The 21283-nt window shown below is 43.9% G+C and overlaps 1 protein-coding gene and 1 long non-coding RNA gene across 2 annotated transcripts in view; one reads left to right on the top strand and one right to left on the bottom strand.

Annotated features, from left to right (window-relative positions):
• Positions 1-17095, bottom strand: part of CSGALNACT1 (chondroitin sulfate N-acetylgalactosaminyltransferase 1) — a 105836-nt gene extending 88741 nt beyond the window's left edge. Inside the window, 2 exon segments of the mRNA XM_006027559.3 lie at positions 16703-16789; positions 16979-17095. The gene's annotated coding sequence lies outside the window, so the exon portion shown is untranslated.
• LOC102388453 lies at positions 9964-14846 on the top strand. The gene is made up of 3 exons (XR_324311.1): positions 9964-10030; positions 12060-12187; positions 14629-14846. It is a non-coding gene; the product is annotated as an uncharacterized LOC102388453 (long non-coding RNA).
• Positions 17096-21283: the final 4188 nt, after the last annotated feature.

Raw genomic sequence — 21283 nt, 5'->3', positions numbered from 1 at the left:
AGGAAATGGAACAATATGTAAGAAACAAATAGATATAAAGCTGTTGCATTCTGTCTTGGAAAGATATGAATCTTTTCTTAAGATGGACCCATACACCCTAATTCATGATTTGAAGCAAATTGTGATCTGCACAAGTCTGAACTACATCTCCAAATTGACCCGGGGGGGAGCATGCATCTACATGTGCAAATGCTGCTAGATGGCTTTAAACTTCAGTAATTTACTGCAGAGTAAACCCACCCTAATCAGGCATCTACATGTGCAGGCATTTGGAAGCGGATTTGTTCATCCTGCTCTGCCCACCTGCAGCAGCCAGAGGGAGCTCCAGGCTCCCCTTGTGTGCTAGCCCAGGGCCTGGCAGGGGGTACAGGGCCAGGAGACAGCTGTCTCCTTATAGGGGCTGGGAGATTGCTCCCTGCCCCCCAGAGCTGCCTGCTGCTGGGGCAGGCTTCAGTGGTAGAGCCTGGGCTGGGACAACGTCCCCCTGCCCCAGCAGCAGAGGTTCCAGCCCTGGCTCCTCGATCAGGGGCAAGAAAGAGCTTTGAGGGAGAGGCAGGTTCAAGCCCACTGCCCCAGTCTGCCACTGTGGCAGCTAGCAGTGAGCCCTGGGTCGGGTAGGGGTTCCCCACCCAGCCAGAGGCTCGCTTGTAGCTGCCCCACTCATGGATTAGGGCAGGAGTCTGGGATCTGCCCCTCCCCAACCGTTCTTTCCCAGCTCTGTGCCTCAATTGCCCAATCAGAGCACAAGGCTGGTATCTGCTCCAGACTGGGACAGTTCCTGGCCAGTCCCGGGCTGTGCAGGGAAGTCTGCACATGCAATCCAGAACTGGCTGGGAACTGTCCCATTTCAGACCCAGGGCCAGAAGCTCCCTGCTGCCGGGGCAGGGGTACATTGTCCTGGCCTGGGCTCTACCTCCAGAGCCCATCCTGGAAGCAACAACTCCCAGGAGCAAGGAGCAATCTCCCACCTCCTGCTGCCTGGCTGACCAGGAGCAAATTTGCTCCCAGTTGGCCATCTACGCATGCCTTACTGCACAGTAACTACTCATCAGTAGAAAATTAACTGTGGTGCAGAGCAAATTACTGCACAGTAAGGGTCTGCGCGTGTAGACGGTAATGCTTTTTGCACAGTTATTTGCTCTGCTGTGCAGTAAAGGGTCTCATGTAGACGTGCCTGGGGAGTCTTAACCTACCCTTCATGTCTTTCCAAAATCTCAGGGTCCCATTCTTCCTAGGATGTGGCTACTTTCCTCACTCCACTAGCCAAGAATGGCCCCAGAGACTCATGGATCATTTTGACCTTGGGGACCTTGGGAAGTTCTTCAGTGGCAAAGAACTGTGGCTTCTAAACAAACCCAACCATATACCTGGAGGAAGGGATATGGTCAGGGATACCAAGTATCCCAGCAATTTATTTGAAATCCCTTGGAAACTAGAGTAAGTTAGAGCAGCCTTCTTCAATTTACTCTAGCTTGCACCTGTGGTGGAGTGTAGCTTCACAATCAAAGAAGCACAAAGGAGGGTTAAACCATCCCTAGACACACACACAACACACACAGCGTGTAAGCTGTAGGATCCTTCTTCTTTACGTATATCTGAACCCCAGGGCCCCAGGCCCTGTTCATACTCTAGGGCATTTACTTAAACTCTTTTCTTTCATCTCTGAGGTTACAAAGCTAAAGTGAGCTGGCATCTTAGTCATGTTACTTTCAGAGGATTGCAAAATGAAAAGTTGTTTCCTTCTCTCTCTCCTAATCTTGAGAAGCTTTCCTGTCATTCCTTTTGCATTATGTAAGTGCTTTCCATTTCCTGAGAAAAGCTTACAGAGAGCTGAGATATTTGGGGGGCAGCTCATTATTTCATTCACAGTGATGTGTATTCAGTGCGGCTACATGCAAGGAAACCATAGAATCTCACCTCTGCCTTTTATCGAATAGAATCACATTCCACCATCCTACAATTTGGAAGACAGATGAAATTTTGTTTTGTACCTACATAGCCATTCTGTACCTATGTGGCTAAAAAAAAAATCAACCACAGATTTCTAAGCCAGCAACCATCATTTTCATAGGAAGTGGATCAATCCCAAATATGTCTATTCCTGCTTATTTTAAGTTGCTAATATCTGAGCATTCAATTGCATTGTATATTTCTTATAAATCTCTCCCAAGGCAATTTTAATCTAATGCAAGTTCTTTTGTACTGGACATTACTGTATATCTTGTCAATATCTGCTATCACCTTTGTGGGAACTCACTTACAATTGCTTTCCTGATTACCAGATGGTTTCATTTTCATGTAAGTAAAAAAGGAAGATTATTAAGTGTATTTTAAATGAACCCACTGAAAAGATCCAGGCTGGTCAGCTACATGCTTCCAAGGACTATTTTTAAAAAAGTGGGGAGAGCATTGTATTCCAGTATTTTGAGGTAAATGAAATTCCCTCAGCTTGCCTACATTAGGGCTTGTGGCAGCAACGAAGCTGCAAGGCTGCTCACCTGATGCACAAGACCGTGGATATCACTGCAAAGACCCCTTGTGAAGGCAAGCCCTGAGAGAAAAGGGGCCAGTTTCTCTGGTTTGACCAGGTTGTACTCAGCACAGTACACTAGCAAAGGTTGTTTTAGGGTGTTTAAGCTACCTTTATACCCCTACAGATCCTAGGGCTGGGCATGTCCCCAGTGTACCTGAGCAGTCTCATCAGTAGTGCTTAGACTTTTGACCCCATGGGCCAGAAGAATGAGGTGGAAGCAGTCTGCAAACTGGATCAGGCACTAGGGGCCTAGCACTTCCCCCTCCCACTCTCCATGCACTGGGATTGGGTCCTGAGGGCATGGTGCCACCCCCTCCTGGCTCCCTGGCCCCTGCATGCCAGGATTTGGCTTCATGGGCCTGGCCAGCATTGGTCCCACCCAGACCTGCATGCTGAAATTGGGCTCTGGATCCAGTGTACAGGGCCTGGGGCTCCCCACTAATCTGATGATTTGGCAGCTAGGAGGGCAGTGCCACTGCTCTCTGTAACAGGGAACCCTAGCCCTGTTACCAAAAGACAGGGTGGTCCCTTTAAATCTAGAACTTTCCAGTCACGGCCAGCCGGTCAGGTAGGGGTTACGGCTCAGACCTGCTCGCCGGTCAGGTGACAGGAAGGGGAAGGCCAGACCCCTAGAAATAGTGAGTGGAGAAGGCCAGAGGGGCAGCAGAGAGAAGGGGACTCCTGATGACCATGGTGCCACAGCCGCAGCCTCATCCGGAAGAGTATATCATGCTGTGAGCCAAAGGACATGATCACCTAAAGTAAGCAGGCATGTTGCCTCTCCTATTTTTTATTATCATTTTTGGCCATAGAAGCCTATGTTTTGTGTTGAATGTTAATAATGCCAGAGGACTGGGCTGAGGCTATTTGGGGAAGGAGGAGGCCTCATTGAGGGCCCACTGCAATGTGGGGACCCCAGCGCCAGAGAGGGCATGGTATTCAGGGCGAGTAGACCCCAGCACCAGAGAGGGCACAGTATTCAGGGTGAGCAGGCCCCAGTGCCAGAGAGGCCACAGAAGCCTGAGTGAGTTTTGAGTGCTAGAGTCTTGGAGCCAAGCCCCAATTAGTGGGTTGTGGTTTTTTGTGGCTGACAGACCTAGCTAGAGAGAAGGGGACAGCAGCTGAGACCCCAACATAAAGAGGAATTTATAAATACCATCTGCAAGTCTTGGGCTGTGGTGTAGGGGAGGAACGGAGCTGCAGATAGCACCCCCTGGCATCGGGATGAAAAATGGGCAGCCCCCCACCTAATTAAGATCATTACTTAATTGACAACAAGACGTGGCAGGAAAGAAGGCAGGCAGTTGGCCCAGAAATAGGTGGGCGGGCCAAGGGAAAATTGGCCCCCACAGTAGACCCCCTGTTACACTCTCTTTGTGCCAAATTTCCAGAGCCATGGAGAGCCCCATAGGCCAGATGGCATGGAGCCACAGGCCAGATCTTGCCCACGGGCAGATGCTGAGCACGCCTGGTCTACATAATATATACCCCAGCCCTTGTCCTTTTAATACTTATTTCTACTGCTGAGTGTTTAGTGAAGACATTAGGCACATGCAGTGCTTTCTGTTCATGCTCTCATCAGCATGGCTGAGATTTCTATGATTAGACTTTCTCAAGTGAAGTTTTAGAAGCAAAATATTTGAAATCGCTTGAGTGAGTTCACAGCCTAATGCCATTTCCAAGAGCAACTTGAACTTGCATTAAAGATACTGAATCATGTTCAATTTTCAAATAAATTCCCCAGCTTTTTTACTTTCCAGTAACATAAATTCAGCCTGGCATCAGAAAGATGAAAGAGAATCTTTTCAGTCCCTATAGCATCATTAATCATATTAATCATGTCGCATGCCAAATTAGGGTCTCACTTGCCCCGTACAAAGCAGTTCTTCCCAGTATGCTCATTCTACCATCCAATGCAAACCCTTTTCCCCAGGGATTGAGCCAAGCCCCATAGCCGCCAAATAGAAAGGCTCATTGCCACCAAAGAACTTGACATGGAGCAGGATGTTGACACAGGTAAATGATGCATTTGGTAATAACCCAGATGCTGACTGGTGGATACTCTGTAGTAAAACTGCAAGATGATAATCCATCATGCCAATTTGTGGGGACCACATTAGGAAGGTGACAGTCTTGGTGGAACATCTAAAGTACAAACATGGGAAAACAAAAACTCCTTGCTAATGAACCTGTCATGGGAGGATGAAATCTAACCATCATAGTATCCTCTGGCATGTGCCAAAGTGGAAGGCTATACATATATAAATTCTAATGGGGGATCAGACTTGCAAACTGTATAACCAAAAACGTGACAGAAAAAGTGGTTTATCACAACATAAGAATCAAGTGCACCCAGCTTTGTGAAATAAGGAACAAATCTTAAATAGCCAATCCAAATATGAGTCCAAGAGGGGGAGTCACAAAAGCTGTTGGTCATGAGACAAGGGAGCATTCTTGTTACAACTGGATGCTAAATCTCATAGTTCATGTGATAACAAAAAACCAAATAAACAACATATGAAAGAGTAAAACTCCCAAGCAGATCAGTGATATGAGGATGCGTCCTGGATTCATACAAACAACATCAGGAGTAAGAGATCTTTTGCCAGGATCCCAGGAGGAGGGAATACTTATAAGCAGAAAAATGAAGATCTTAGAGTTACTCAAGGATTGAGTGCTCACTTTAAGAACCAAGGAATGTTTACAGGATATCAACCTATCTGAGGAAGAGGAAAGGGTTCTGCAGTCATGGGCTCAACAGCATTTTGTGTGAGAACTTTAAATTAAACAACATCAATGGATATTCTCTTGGTTTTCTGGGAGAAATTATCCCTTCTATATTTAGCCAGAAAAAAAGAAGATAGCTTCAACAAATCTAAGAGGAACTAGATGTCAAAGAGAGCATGAAAGAGAGGTACATGCCTCTGGTACCAGAAGTTATTTCAGAGAAAATCTAATCCATACCATGCTCAACAAAAAGAATAGGTAAAGTGTGAGGTCCTACTTGAGGAAAGAGTCACAGTATACCAGATCAAGTGGGAAATGGATTCAGCATTTAAGGGATTGGGCTCCTTTCTGGTATTAATGAATGCAGACAATGCATTCTTAATCCTGTCAAGAGAAATTAATAAGATCAAGAAATGATGAATAAAACCACTCTTCATCCTGAAAATCTTACCCTAAGGGATCTTCATCTTACTGACCTCAAGGGAAAAGCACTGTCTAAAATATATGGCTCACCATGGATGTGACGTTCAAGAATGCCAATCTTTATTGATATCAAAGACTACAGACCAAGAGAAATTGAGAGCAATGAGAAACTTGAGACTGGTAATAGTTGAACCTATCATGTGACTCTTTTTCTCAAATATTAACAAGCAGATTAGTAAAAGTTTGTCTAATTAAATATGAGACAAAGTAGCTTCATTGATGCCCCAGGCTTCTCAGAAAACTTGATGATACTACAACTCATCAAAAAAACAAAGAAAGAGCATAAATCTCTGGGAGGTTTTTTTTTTGTCAATATTTCTAAAGCATTTACTTTTGTGTCCCTTGATCATATCTTATGGATCTTAAGAAAGAAGATGTTAGATGAACAAATTATAAACATCATAAAAGTCTCTTACAGTAATATTATCATTCAGTTAGACATCGATAAGGAACTATCATCCCATAAATGTATCACTGTTAGAGTCAAGCAGGATGAACCAATGTTGCCTTTCTTATTTAATATAGCAGGAGTCACCCAACTAGAATCAAGAGGAAATGGTTAGACCTATAATAACAACAAATTAACAACAATGGCTTTTGCTAACAATATCGTCCTGTTAAGTGATACTTGGAAAGGGATAGCTGAGGATATTAAAATGGTTGAAGCCTTCTGTCAGCTGTCAAGCCTGCCGGTGCAGGTAAAGAAGATACAAGGGTTTTTTATCTGTCCTACTCATGACTCTTATGTTGTGAATAACTGCAAACCATGGATGATTGGATTAGATCTGAATATGATATCACCTGGAGAAACTGGAAAATATCTTGGTCTTACAATAGATGCTTGGACTGGTACCCATCAAGCAGAATCTGTGAACAAGCTTGATCATTAGCTTTTTAAGTTTGGTAAAGCTCCTCTGAAACCGACATGAAAGCTAGAGCTATTGAATGTATATGGCTTACCAATAATAATTTATCAGGACAACCATTCTGGGTTAAGGAGTATCATCCTTTCTGCAATAGATGCAATAGTTAAATCCTGGCTCCACTTTCCTGCATGCATGTGTGATAGCTTATTATATTTTAGCCCCAGAGATGATGGACTGGAACTATGAAAATAGAGTAGCTTTATTCTATCCATCCAGGTGAAGTGACTGCAAAGGCTTGCCAACTGGTCATATCCTTTAATTCACCAAACAGCACTGGCCAACAGCATAAGCAAAGGGTTGGCTGCTGGCAGGAAAGAGAAAGGAATACCAAGTGTGTCTGCCCCAGTTTCATTATGATTACATCCTCTGTGCAAGGTAATGATCTGGGCCCACTGAGTTAGAGACACCTACACCTATAGTGAAGTATTGAATTCTGAGAGCGCACATATGAATAGTTCAATCAATAGACTAAATTTCCATTCCAAGGCTGTGGCACTGGGCATTTCAGAAATAATCCTATATGTAGTGACTTGTGAATAAACTATGAGGGCATCCAGGAGAAGCATCTACTAGGTGCCATAAGATTATAAGCCATTGTCTATGCCACTAAGGAGTTTCTGGGTCATAGCCCTGGTTGTCACCTGCAGGCCCCAGCTTGAAAACCTAAGACACATCATTAATGACCTCCAACCCTTCCTGGAAAAGGAAAACTGTTTCAAGGTAGCTTTTGGGGACAAACTGTCCTAGCTTACAGACAGCCCCCCAGACTCAAACAGTGTCTCTCAAACTAACGAACTCCCATCTTCACTGAGCCACCAGGCCTTGCAGTAGACCCAAATGCCTACTGTGTCCCCCCCCCTTCATCAATAAATCATCACTAGACCTAAAAACAAGAAGTACATCATCTAAGGTTCATTCACCTTCAGCTCTACCAATGTCATATACACTATCATCTTCTTACCATGTCCCTCTGCTGTCACCATTGGACAGAGGGTGATCTCTACATGTACGAATGAAAGAACACTGATCTGATGTCAGCTGTACAGTGACACAAAAGCCTATGGCAAAATGCTTCAACTTCCCTGGACATTTCATTGCTGGCCTCAGGATTGCTGGTCTCAAGCAAAAAAAAAAATTAAAAAGTAGTTTAAACAGACCACTGAGGAACAAGAAATCATATACAATCTGGACTGTGTGAGGTATGGTGTAAATAGGGACTACAGATTCTTATCTCATTTCCTGGATTAACTTTTGTGACCCACTTTGTTTCTATGGGTTAATCACTTGTTTGCTTTTCTCTCCTAACACTGCCCGCCACCATCTCTCTCTCTCCCCACTCACACATTGTCTTTTGTATTCTAATTTCTCTCCTTCTAGTCTGCTTTCTGCACCTCCTTGCACTGTATCCAATGAAGTATTTTTATTTATATATAAATATAATTTATATATAAATAATATATATTATATATATATATATATATATAATTTTGTTATTCTATAAAGGTGCATATCTACCCTGCCTTCTGACTGACTAAAGAGTAACATGGCTAACTATCTCTCCTCCCGCAAAACTGTAGGTACTGCAGGGTGGAAAGGGACAAGTGCTCCTATATTGTGGGCATTTATCCAGTTAGACATCCATTCCAAGATAAAAAGATGCCAAGATAAAAAGACATAATAAACTCTGCAAATTGGTAGCATATACAGCAAAAGAGCACAGCTGAGAAGTCTACAAAGAACCCCATCTCAGGGACAGAGATAACAAGATGAAAAAGCCTGACCTGTTTTTTGTGAGGGAGAAGGATGCCATCATGCTAAATATGACAGTTCACTTTGAGAGTAAATCAGGCACCTTGTCAGAAGCAGCTTTGAAGAAGGTATCAAAATACCAGGACCTTACTATACAAGGACAGCAATCGACTGGCACAGACAATGTTACATATTTTGGCCTCCCACTCAGTACAACTGGCAAACAGCCTGAGGAGAATGATGGACTCTTGGGTGCCTTGACCATCACTGGCTCCAATCAGAGAAAGTTTGCTTAGTAGGAGAGTCCTACAGGAGTCAATTGATATGCTTAACATCTTTTCAAGATCAGGCAAAACCATCACTGTCCTTGGAACACAGAAAGCCTAGACTATTCCATCGAGACCCCATTTAGTTTAAGAATAATTTGTGGGAATTATATTTACATGATGACATCACCAGACTTGACCACCTTTGTTTGGACAGGCCACCAGGGGCTATCCCCAAATAACCCACAATAGGTACCCACAGAACTCGGTTCAAATTTATCCAAGTGCCTCATCATCTAATTAATGATGAGTATGAATGGAAGAATGAGATTCCTACTGTCCCTACCTACAATAGAACAAAAACACAGCCAAGGGAATGGCCTTGGCAGAATCACTGGGGAAAGAAGATGCTGCTGAGCTTGACTCCAGTCTGGCACTGTATAGAGACATGAGTGGTGTAGAGTAAGTGGGAGGTCCTGAGGCTGCTACTGTAATACCACTATCCTTTTGTTCTTTTTCACTTACTCAGTGAGACAGGGGGCAAGGCCCAAGGGGCTTCTGTTTTTGACTCCAAGGCACCTATGCATGAGCACAGAAGCTGCTCTGACATGCTGAAATTCCAGTACATTGTAACAGATTCAATTAATTGAGCCTGCTGGAGCCTGGCAGTTGCTGTACTCCAGCAACCTCCTGCATCTCATATATCAAAATCCCCATGCTTAAAAATGGCAGCAGGGGCATTTGAACTAAAGCTCATCAAACAACCTTTAGTTCAAGCCCCCCCGCCACCATTTTTAAGAGCAGGGTTGATGCTAATGCAGGAGACGTGGTGATTTAATTAGATCGGCTCTTGGAGCCTCTCTAATTAAAGTGCTGCCCACCCACCCCCATGCCCCCCACAGCCCTGAGAACACATATAAAAGTGCCCCAAGTGCCAAGCATGGGCAGGGTGCAACCTATTCTGGAGACTGTGTCAGATGGGGAGTCTGACTGAGGAGGTACATCTGTCAAACTATACACCAGGTGTCTTAAGGTGAGCTTCAGGGAGGACAGAAACCTCCCATGGGGCAGAAAGGCAAAAAGGTTGCTGGATCTTGATTTTTCAGTATGAGTACAGACCACGAAAGCAGGGCCTCATGATCCTTCTGATTTTGAGGGTTTTAAGCATGTGTCAGAAAAGTTACCACAGGGATAACTGGCTTGTGGTAGCCAAGTATTCATAGCAGTGTCACTTTTGATCCTTCACTGTCACCTTTTCCTGTCATTGAAAAACAGAATTCACCAAGTATTGGATTGATTGCCCTCCCATATGGAACATGATCTGAGTTTAGTTCATCATGAGAAAGGTTAGTTTTACCCAACTGATGATGTGTTTTGCAATAATTATCCTGCTCAGTACAAGAGGAACCACAGGTTCAGACATTTGGGCTAAGGACAGACATTCAAAAAGCCTGAGCCTGAATTGATTCAAACGTTGCAGGTTAATCTAACCTGGCTAGCTGGAATCAGTTTGTAACCACACAGACATCCCAGAGATGCAGGCACATACCTGCAATGGCTCAGGCTAGAAGTGGAAGAGGGCAGGGGGAAGCACTAGAATAGCCCTTCCTTCCCTTCCATAGTGCTGAGCTGAGGGGGGCATGGCTAAGCCTGGGCAGGACACTCCATACCCTCCTGAGCAGCTCAGCAGGCAGTTGATAACACAGTGTTTGTCACCCCTAACTTGGTGTTTATCAGCTCATTAACAAAACAAAGAAAACAAAAGCTTCTCAACTACCTGTTGATTAGCTCCAAAAAGCCCTAAGTTGACACAGTCCTGTCTGCCTTTGTCCTGTCTGCCACAGCACCGACCGTAGCCAGCATATGGTCTGCTAACTAATGCTGAGCGGTATCTGTGTACGGCAGAGGGGAGCGGGGAATCCCTGCTTAGCAGGGAGTGGTGAGGGAAGTGGGGTGTGGGCAGGGAGAGCAGGGGGAAGCCCAGCAGATGCCTACTGTCTGCTGGAGCTACAGCCAAGGAGTACAGGGGAGGGGACAGCTCTGTTGTGGAACAGAGAGCCCTGCCCAACCCAGAGAGCATGCCAGGATGCTGGGGGAGTCTGGTTTAACTTAAACCAGGAAGAGGTCTGGGACAGACACTGCATAAACCAGTTTAAGCCAAATCAGTTAAGTGTGATAACCATGTCTGACAACCAGGTTTGTCTCAAACCAGTTTCATCCATTTTTACACTGGTATATGTGCACTGAACATCTGTTCTGCTACAGATTTAAACCAGTTTCTGATCACTTAGATTGGTTTATGTGTAATGTCTGTCCCTAGCCTTGATATATGTACTTGGCTGAGCTAATAGAGCAAAGCTACAACTTGTGGGATTATGACTGAACACCTTATAACTGAACAACTCTAAATCAAAATCCCCCCCAAACATAACGCTATTGCAATGCTCTGGAGCCTCAGTTTGCCTCAGATAGCCAGCTGGGTCAAGGTTTTGTATGTAGCAGAGCAGCTACCTTGCTGTGATCTAATGAAAGTCAGTCCTTGACTCAAGCTTTTGTCTTGGATCCCATATCACCACCTCTCCCCAGCTAGGGTCACCATCCATACCTACCCTACCCAGGAGTGGGCAGAAGCCCGAGGAGGGAGGCAGGGTAGCAGGGAGGTGGCTGGGGCAACCCTCATGTGGGTAAGGTGCAGCCATTCTCCTTCCAAAAATAGACATATATATTTAAAAAAACAGGTATTAGTCTGGAACGGAACCTGGGTGGAGGAAAATTATTGACTTGACCTGATGATCTTCCAAGGTCCCTTCCAAACTTACAATCTATGAAGAGGTTGCTAGTTTATACAGTTGAACTGTGTATTCATTCTGGTACTCCTACTTAATGGAAACATTTAGGGTTTGTTCAACTTTCTAGGGACAAGATGAAATAACCTACAATCCTCTTTGTCAATCTCACTGTCCTCTGCTGTAATGAGACTCAGATCGACATCTGAATAAATTAATTTGCCCCTGACCTGCAAATCACCTTTCAGACTAGAGAATCACAATTGGTATTTCAGAGAGAAAAAAAGTCAACAGCAAAGTCTTTGCCAGTTTCAACATTAATTTACCTAATGCACATTGCAGACTCATCATTTTATTAAGACTGCCATCAGTTCCAAATACATGTCTGGAAGAAGGGGCTGCAGTGAGAAATAGAGAGAAGACAAAATGCGAAGGCAATGTGTCAAACTGAAGCCTTAATCTGTCCCTGGGCAGTTATTAATTACTGCCGAGATGCATTTTAAAATTAAAGACTGGGTGAAATACAAATGATTTTTGGAACATTTTTTTTTGGGGGGGGGTGGGTTTGCTATTAATCTTTGTGTTACAGATGCACAGAAATCTTAAAGAAGCCAAGACACAACACAAGGGATAAAGGTCCTGTGATCAGACAGGCTCATGACACCTCTTGAAGCACAATTGCCACAATACTGCTGGAGCAACATTGCTGTGGCTGAGGTGAGACTGGGCTTGTTAAGAAATAAGTCAAAAATCTTTCACTGGGACTTTTGTCCAAGTCTTTCTATTAGAGCTCCTGTTCCAATGAAAAGTTTGTAAACAAATGTACAAACTAACAAAAAAACATGAATTTCACCCCAGGCTTCAAGTAGCATTGTAGACTTATGGCCTCCCTTCCCCTGCAGAAAGGAAGAGGGGCATTTCTCTAGCCTGATTATTAATAGTACCATAATGCCAAGAGGTGCTAACAGAGATCAGCACAGCACTATTTTTTGCACAAATCCCTGAGGAAAAGAAGTGCCTATTCTAAGTGCTTGCAGTCTAATAGACAAGAAAGGAAAAGGGTATTGGGGGAGAAGTGATTTACCCAAGGCCACCTTTCAGGTCAGTAGCAGAGTTAGCTCCATACCCCAGGTCACTGAAGTCCCAACCCTTGTACATGCCCTCCCAGTCTCCTGCCCCTCCACCTCTGTTTTATATTCTCCTCCAAAAAGCACTAGAGACAGGCACACAGTTCCATGCAATCCTCTTTTCCAGGATGCCACAAGTGGCACAGGCAGCCTCTATGTGTGGCAAGCATCAGCTCAGGGAGGGGATAGGCAGCAGAGCAGCAGATAGGGCAGGAAGCAGAAAGCAACGCAGCAAATTGGAAAGGGAGCACAGGGCTGGGAGCAGAAAGCAGAGCAGCAAATAGGCAGCGGAAGCGATCAGATGGCACTTGGGGTGGGTACAGAGCTAATTCTTGGCACATGTGCCAAACAGGTTAGTCCCCACTGCTCTAGTTCATGTTCCCCACAGCCCCTGATGCACTTCTTCAAACTCCCCTGCCCCCCAACCCCAGGTTCCTTCCTACCCCTGAGCAGCTTCCCTGATCTACTTCTCAACTTCCTGGCTAGGGACAGACATTCAAAAAGTCTGAGCCTGAATGTATTCAATCTTTGCAGGTTAGTCTAACCTGACTTAATTTAATCAGTTTGCACCTGCATAGACATTCCCTCTGGACTGAAGAAATGCAGGCACATGCCTGCAGTGGCTCAGGTTAGAAGCTGGGGGCAGGGGGACTAGAGGAGCCCTCCTTTCCTTTCCCAAGTGCTGAGCTGAGGTGGGGTCTAACCAGGACCCAGCAGGACACTGTGATTAAGGAGGGGTTTAAACCCCACCCTGCCAGCACTGTACCAGGCTTTTCCTTGCTCGTTGCTCAAGGGGCAGGAGTATTGCCAGCCCCTAGCCTCCAGCTAGCACTCTGAGGCAAAAAGTGGGGGTAAGGGGGTGCAGTGCATGCTTCTGTTGATGATACAATCTCCCTCTCCCTGCTTCTTCATACTGTCTGCAAACCTAACGGGTGAGGGAGCCAGCAAGGGGCTGATAACACAAGGTTTATCAGGCCATCAGCAAAACAAAAGCCTCTCTCATTAGTTCAATCTCTTCTTAAACAGCTTTTTCCAAGGAAGGAATGGAGAGACATTACCAGCTGACCTGTTGATTAGCTCCAAAAAGTCCTAAGTGGACACTATCCTGTTTGCCTTTGTCCTGTCTGCTTTTGTCCTGTCCCAGTGAAATTGGACACGCACACCTCTCAGCATTAGCTATTATACCACACACCTAGGGTCGGTGGGGCTGGGGTCTGTGCTGTGGGAGATGGGAGCGAAGGAGGGAAGGAACCCTGCTTGAGCACCAAGCGGGGTGGGGGGGAGGGCAGGCGGAAGCCAGGCAGACCCTACTGTGCCTGCAGTCTCTGCTGGAGGTCTCTGCCGGAGCTCTGGCTAGAAAGCAGGGAGGCCAGGCCAGGCCTGTTCTCTGGAGAAAACAGCACAGCCCAGCAAAGCATTTGGGATGCTGGGGGAGTCTGGTTTAACTTAAACCAGGAAGGCATATGGGACAGACATTGCATAAACCAGTTTGACCCAAATTAGTTAAGTTTGATACTACATTCAACGAGGTTTATCTTAAACCAGTTTCAGCCATTTTGAAATTGGTTTATGTGTACTGAACTTCTGTTCTGTTACAGGTTTAAACCAGTTTCTGATCACATAAACCAGTTTATGTGTAATGTCTGTCCCTAGCCCCCATATACTCAGGCTTAAAATGGGATTTCAGCATTTACTCTGAAGCAGCTCCTGTTGTTCCATCCTACCTGTCTGCATAGCTGTCTGTTTTCTCACAGGCACATGCTTTCCCTTGTGGTTAGCAGCCTAAACACACTGCCCTTTGTAAGGCACGTCCAATTACACCATAAGTCTAAGGTATTTCATGACTTAGTGAAGAAGGCATTACTGGCCCTGCATGCAAATACTACTTTTGTCACGGTGGGAAAGTGTAAAATGCAAAATTATGCACAAACCTTTCAAAGAATTAATTGAGAGCAAGAGACTTATTTGTGTGTGAGGGTGTTTGTCTCTGTGCATAGTGGTCCTGATCTTGTTGCCTTCTTTCTATTTAAGCAAACAGAAGCAAAGCAACGGAAAGCAAAATGAACAGCATTTAAAGGTTCTGATTAACCTGTTGAAGATTAAAATGATGGGGAAAAAAAACAACCTGATGTTACAGATCAATGCATTTCACAGCCAGGATAAAGGCCACATAAATACTGGTAAAAACAAATTTCGATGGTTTCAAACACATAACAATTTTGGCCCAAGCAGCACTTCCTGCAGCAAAACCCAATGGAGAGACCAACTTGTATAGTCTTGCCAAGCATTCTGTCCAGAGAAGTGAAGTTTGCTCATTTTCAGGATGAACTATAGATCCACACACAGCTTCCCTACTAAGAGACTGAGAGCACTGTCTTTGAATCTCCAGTGATATTTACCATCCTCTCCATACTCCCTAGTAGCTAGACACCAGGGACACTCTCCATCCCAACCACAGCAACCCACAAAATCCCCTTGAAAAGGGAAAGGCCCCGCCATGAAGGGGTCTCAGTAGGAAAGGTAATGCAATACCAGGATACAACGTTCATTCTGCTGAAAATTCATTTCAGAAAATATGTGCCATATTTTATCACTCAGTTGTTATATGATGTGTTTCAAGATTTAAGGAAGCTTTCAAGATAGTTGAAAGTGAGAATGCATTGGGAACAGGTTGCGGTGATAAAGAATAGGCAGTTTGTATAATACCAATTGCAAATGTAATTGTGCATTTCTAGATTTTGTAATCTTTGGGATCTAAGAATGTTATGAATCCCCTCTTCAAAAAGTACATGACAGAAAGGGCCAAAAAGATTTGGCTTGATATTGGCTGAAGGAAGTGCAGGCTGAATAGATTTTTATTTAATCTTTTAATTAAGTTATTCACGTAAGGACATAATAAATGCTTATGGTATCAAATGTTTCATCTATATGCTTGAAAACAGTTCTCTGTACCTTTTTAAGTCCTTCATTAATCTTCCCAACTCAGAAAATATCCACAAACACTAAAAGCATCTTTCTGTAGCAAAGTTAATGCAATTCAAAATCCATAGAGGAAACTAACAGGCATGTGAGAAAAGCCATTGGAGGACTTTCAGTATTGGAAACTTTCTGAATCACCCTCCCAAGCCCCATCTCTACAAAATAACATATCTAGGTTGAACTAAACTTCCCCTGGGTGAGAACTGCCATGTGCCACTTTAGATGGATTGTTCTACTAGTGATGAAATCACAAAAAGTGTGTTTCAAAAATCTGACTTATAGCAATGGGAAGCTTACTACAGTCTTAACCATGGAGGAACAATCAGTCTCTCAGCAATGCTGGCCAAAGCTTAAGTTGTGTGACAAAAAATTAACAGTTCTTTAGCTCCCTGGATGATAATCATCACTCAGACTAACAGCTGCATTCCCTACAATTTTTATTTTCACCATAATTGTATAGGGCGAACACTGCAGCAACATTTTTCAGCTGACTTGGTCTTCATAAATATTTTGATATTTTGGAAATTATATACTTCTTCATATACCCAGAAGACATTAAGGAGAAGGAAAATCAACAGCTTGATAGGATTATTATTTTCTGTGTTGCCCTTTAGTGTACCATTAAAATAATGTCCCTGGTAGAAAACGCATTGTGCATGTTCTGAAACAATTCAATTTAATCTAAACCCTCCCTGAAAGGCATGATGGTGGAAAAGTGTTTAATACTAAAAATAAGTTAAACTCAGTTTTACAAAGTTCATGTGAAAATTGACCAGCCCAGGCAGAAAGCAAACACTAACCAACACTTTACACCATGATGATGATAATAAAAAATGATATTTTATTCATCTTCAGGAAAAAACCCCTACCCCTGTGTAGTGAATGGGTAAATTATGCCAGTCCATAGAAGTGTAGCAAACAGTATTGAAAGTGTAAGGTTTAACAAGTCTTAGAGATGGTAAACAGTTTAATGATTGACTTGACTGTTTATCTGCTTTTTAACCAAATAGGGGAAACAAATGCATTACAAATAAGAGGAAGATCTCTATAAATATAGTGAAGAGGACAGAAACAATGACTGTATCTCAAAATGAATTTCTGAGACAGGAGAAAAAGAGTGACTTACCTCAATGACAGGTTGGAAACAGGCAATAATGATACATCTACATCCTTCCTTTTCAGGGTAAATAATTTGAGTTCTTTCAATAGAAATCTAAAAGGAAATACAAAAGACAATTGCAAATGACTGCTTTCCCTGCACTGTCTGTATAAAGTAGCAATATGCTTCTAAACATATCCTGCTAAAAAGAAATAAGCTGTTAAACAACAACTCAAACATATAATTATTTTAATAAAGGAGCAAAAGAAGTTTGTCATCCTTAAAATCCCCTGTAGAACTTACAAAAGTTTAAGTGGATGAAATCATATAGTATATAAACAGCACAGGACCAGATTGATTCTTGGTGTCACACGACTGTTCTCAGCAAAATAACATTGATTTGGCCCATTTGTCTCCAAGATGAACATGACCAATTAATCTTGCAGAAAACTCACTCCAAACCACTGAAGCGCAAAAATTTCCACTAAGAAGTTAGCCTCCTATTGGCTCAAATGATACAACCTTGCTGACTTGCCTTCCCCTTGCAAACTCCAGGACTTGCTAAAGCAACACTTGAATGTTAAATGCTTCGGTCAGGAGTTCAGCTACTGACCTGCAATGAAAGCCTTGTGTTCAGCTCCAACGTTTCCTGACAGCAAACAATTTACAAAAAAAAAATAAAATGGCTTCATGGAATGAACTGTTAAAAAAGAAAATCCTCTCATAAGCTTTCCCTGAGGGGAAAAAAAGAATCCACAAGCTTTAAATTGGCCAGGCAGATTTAAGAGGAAGCAAAAAAAAAAAAAAAAAAAGCTCTCTGTTGCGTCAAAGAGCCCAGTGTGCAATAGGAACACTGAACTGAGTTGTTAAACTGGCAAGCCCTGGCTGAAGACAGCTTTTCAATATGCTCTCAGCATCCTCTCCTAGGGCTGGCTGGATGCAGTCCCACTCCTCTTACAGTGGCTCTATGACTTCAAGAGGCAATCTCTCTGAAGGAGTTTCTAGATGCATGCCATTCAACTGGATTTGCCATACAGTATGAGGGTAGTTATGTGCACAAACAGGCTCGTAGGAGGGTAAGCATGTATGAAGGTAGTTACACACATCCAAGCGTGAATTCATGTATAAGTGTATGGAGAGAGGAAATGCAGGCATACTCCAACTGGTGATCAGGTCACTGATTGCCTGAAGTTGAAGAGAGCATGCTACTGATAATTAACTGCATGGAGAAATACCTAACCCACCCTACAATGGACTCTTAGAAAATAGTGTAAGATTTCACTGTATTTAGCAGAAGCTTCTCCTGCGTGATGAGAGGTTTTATAGGCCATGGTCCCTAAAATCAATGTCCAGTACTTGTTGGCTGCAGAGAACTGGCTGGTCATATGATTCAGGCTGATTTTGTTTCTATTATAAATGTAAACTCTGAAGCTTGTAGATCCCTTGAAAATTAGATGTGAGTTGAAATGCTTTTACTGAGGGTCACTGCTGATTAAGAGAACGAGTCATCCTTATGGATCAGAGTGAACATGCAAGTGAGAAGAGCATAGCTTGGGTGGGTAGCAAGCTCAGGGAAAAGGAAAACAAGTGAGAAGGCAGCATGTATAGTGCAGAGAAGAGAATCAGGCCACATGGAAACACCTGCAGGGGAAGCAGAAGAGGAGGAGGACCAGAAGGATGAGAGAAACAAAACAAAATGTGAAAGCAGGAAGTGGGATTAACCTCTCAGAGCATGGATCAGACTAAAGGCAGTGACCAAGACACAGCAAGTTCTTCCTGATTGTTGATTTCTTTTTCTGCATCCTCTCTAGTTGCCACAGGGATAACACGATCTTGAAAGTGAGAGAAGGCGATCACAAACTGCAGGAGAGGTGTCCAGGACACAGTCTCTGTTCCAAAGGGAATCTATATTATGAAAGAGACCTTGACAAAGGCACAATTCCTTCTTTGGCTGCTTACCCTCAAATCCTTTAATCTTGAAGTGCAGCTCTACTCTGAAAAAGGATTTTAAAAATGGCCTGGGGGAGGGTTTCTCCTCATTGTGCCTCAGTTTACAAGCAGAGCTGGTTTGTCTAAGTGCCAGCCCTGCAAAGTCAGTCTGGGTTCTTGGAGTTCTCTCCCCTTTGAGCATGTCTACATGTGAATTTAACCACACCTAAATTTAATGCACATTAGCTTAATATGCATTAAGGGGGTTTAGGCAGGCATCTACACATGCAAGTATGTGTAGTGCAGGTATCAAATTTAAGCACAAATACCCTAAATTCACCATTTTAATGTGAATTAAGGGTGCACACATGTAGATGCGTGCCTTTAGTGTGCATTAACTTAAGCTAATGTGCATTAAAGTATCGTGTGTAGAAGCGCCCTTTATGTCTCAAGGAACAATCCATATTCAGCAGCTTTCATTATGCCATCTGTCACACTTGGTCCAGCTCACTGTGTTTGGGTAATTAGCAGAATTGTAGCTGGGCAGTTCTGCACCTGGGGCAGCAGCAGTGCATGGGACAGCTATGGTGGCTTAGTGGCCACTGCCACCAGTGGTGCCAGGCCATCAGCAGCAGCAACGGCAATTTTTGTGCAGGTAACTCATTTCTGTCAATGGAGTTGCAGCAGTGGAACTGCAGAGAGAATGCAATTAACAGTTCAGTCATTTATGGGTGCAAAAGGGTCAGAATCCAGCAGACTTGACTGCAGCCGCACAAGGCAAAGAGAACTAACAAACAATTCAACCCTTATCATAGAAAGTGCAGCAGTGATGCCATTCATAGGACTGGCCACATCTTCCCATTAAAAATAAATGTTTTCATTCACTTCTCACTTTGGCATACTTCAGCCTGACTGACTAAAATGTTTTGTGCTTGCTCTCTACCTGAGGCTGGACTTTTCTAAATTTAGGCCCATAAAGGGTAACTCATTTCAGCATGGGGTCAATGAATAGTGTGTACTTTGCGTTATGTAAAAAAAAAAAAAAATCAGCCTGGATTTTTGATCAGCTCTAGTGCGCAGAGATCTGGAATTTGGGATATGAAGTATAGGGCTGTCTCTACGGCCAGAGAAATACCTTGAATTCTCCCTTGTACACTCTATTCAGCTTTGACCAATTTATACACTATGGAAAATCTCCATTTGCATATGCATCCTAGCCCACTACACTGCTAATAAGTATTTGGACAGAGAGGTAGACCCTGCTGTCCTCTGTGCATCTGAGTCAGTATCTCCCTTGGATTTCCGACCTCCACTTCCCTTTTCCTTTGGCATGTCTTCCATCTGTCCAGCTGAGAGTCCTCAGTTCCAGGGCATAGCCAATCTAGTTGATCTCAGTCTCTGCTGGCTGCTCAACCTCTGCCAGCACAGACAGCTGATGCTACTGCACATAAATGGGCATATGTCTTCCCCCATGCAGGACCTTCCCCATATGTATTGCTTCTTCCCTATTACATTTACTTGCCTCTCTACTGCTGGGAGGGCAGGGGTGAGCCAGAATATCCATCAGGCACTGTGTGATGGGCAGTGGATGCATTCTTGAGAGGAAAAGCTCACCTTGAAACTTCCCTAAGTGCTTTTCCTTAGAGAATCCCAACCAGTCCAAAATCAGATCCCTTCACAGCCTCCTAAATGATTTCTGCCTCCATGCCTTGTGGCCAGCAAGCACTTGGACCTTCACACCCCATGGATCCTTAAATGAACTGGTAAAGACTCCTTCAACTGAGCTACTCATATCTGACAAGTTTTCAAGTTGATCATATTACTATACATTACTGCTTTGAATGGGTGGGATCCACCATGCAGCTGTCAACCTGTCAGTGGCACTGCAAGAACCTCCCACAAAACAGCAAGGGCTATTTGAACAGACACAGCCAAGGGTTATTTGCAACAACACCTGGTAAAAGAGCAACAGCTGCTTATCAGCAACTTTTCCCCTGGGAACATTTTTCATACCAGGTATACAGATGACCCTCCCTATAATAACAACAGTCACTTGGAAGCAACGTAACTTGAGATCACTGACATGTTGATATCAACAGGTGTTGACTATACAGAGCACCCTGTCCAAGTTTGCAGATGATACCAAGTTATGGGGTAAAGTTAACACACCAGAGGGTAGGGAACAGATTCAGGAGGATCTGGACAGGTTGGGAAAATGGGCAGAATTAAATAGGATGCAGGTCAACAGAGACGAATATACCTCCTCTGCTCGCACTTGTAGGGAGGCAGTTAGATGGGCCAAAGCTACCATGGAGCTGAGGATGGCATCCCAAGTAAAGGACAACAAGAAATTGTTTTTCAGCTATACAGGGAGTAAAAGGAAGGCCCAGGGAAGAATAGGACCCCTGCTAAATGGGCAGAAGCAATTGGTGAGGGACAGGGGGGACAAGGCTGAACTCCTCAACGAGTTCTTTCCCTCAGTGTTCCTAAGCGAGGGGCACGACAAGTCTCTCACTGGGGTTGTAGAGAGGCAGCAGCAAAGCACCAGACTACCATGCGTAGACCCTGAGATGGTGCAGAGTCACTTGGAAGAACTGGATGCCTTTAAGTCGGCAGGCCCGGATGAGCTCCATCCGAGGGTGCTGAAGGCACTGGCCGACATCATTGCAGAGCCACTGG

The sequence above is a fragment of the Alligator sinensis genome, unplaced genomic scaffold (genome assembly GCF_000455745.1).
Source record: "Alligator sinensis unplaced genomic scaffold, ASM45574v1 scaffold1092_1, whole genome shotgun sequence".
NCBI lineage: Eukaryota > Metazoa > Chordata > Crocodylia > Alligatoridae > Alligator > Alligator sinensis.
This window is presented reverse-complemented; position numbering and strand designations above follow the sequence as displayed.